Raw genomic sequence first — 841 nt, 5'->3', positions numbered from 1 at the left:
CAAACCGCGGCCGCGATTTCTGATGTTATTTTTCTGCGAAAACTTCGTTGAACTTTGGAGACATCATTAATATAAATAATTTTAATTGCCGTTGAATAAGAAATGTTTCTTTCACAAGAAATGTATAAAATTACAGTACTGTATTAAATTTACGGTAGCTAATTTATATGCTGTACAGACGATAGTTAGCGTAAAATCTCTGTAGCATGGCGCTACGTGGCGGAAAAAAATATATAATTATAATAAAGTTACAATAAATTAAGTTAATATATAATTATATATACAGTACCTAATTTATATATAATTAATATATAATTATATGTACAGTATTTAATTTATATATAATTCATATATAATTATATGTACAGACGAAACTAAACTCAATTTAGTCGCCTAAGTGTCCGTAGCGTTGTGATACAAACAGCGGGAAAGTAGTTTGGCTGCCCGATGAGGTTTTATGTAATTATAAGAGTTTTTTATTTTTTTTTTACGAATAACGTCGCAATTTTTTCGCAGTTTCATAGGAATCGTAATTTACAGGGACCGTAATTATACGGGGGTCTACTGTATTTTTTAAAATTGTATATCGATAAAATTAAAAATAACGTTAACAAGTATTAATTATAAACGAAAAATCAATGGCAAATTCATTTTACTCTTAAAAAAATCACGGAATAAATTTTATAGACGAAAAACCATCGATCATAGTAATTTACAAAACGTATTAAATTATTTCACAACGTATGAGAAATTGTTTTTATTTAAAAATGGACAGATAAGTAAAACTTTTATTAACCCTGGGCTAGTGCAGTGTGGTGTTTCGCCACCCCCAACGTTTTAA

Source organism: Centruroides sculpturatus, unplaced genomic scaffold, assembly GCF_000671375.1.
Source record: "Centruroides sculpturatus isolate CEXI.00-Female unplaced genomic scaffold, Cexi_2.0 scaffold874, whole genome shotgun sequence".
NCBI lineage: Eukaryota > Metazoa > Arthropoda > Arachnida > Scorpiones > Buthidae > Centruroides > Centruroides sculpturatus.
Note: the sequence above shows the minus strand (reverse complement) of the source record.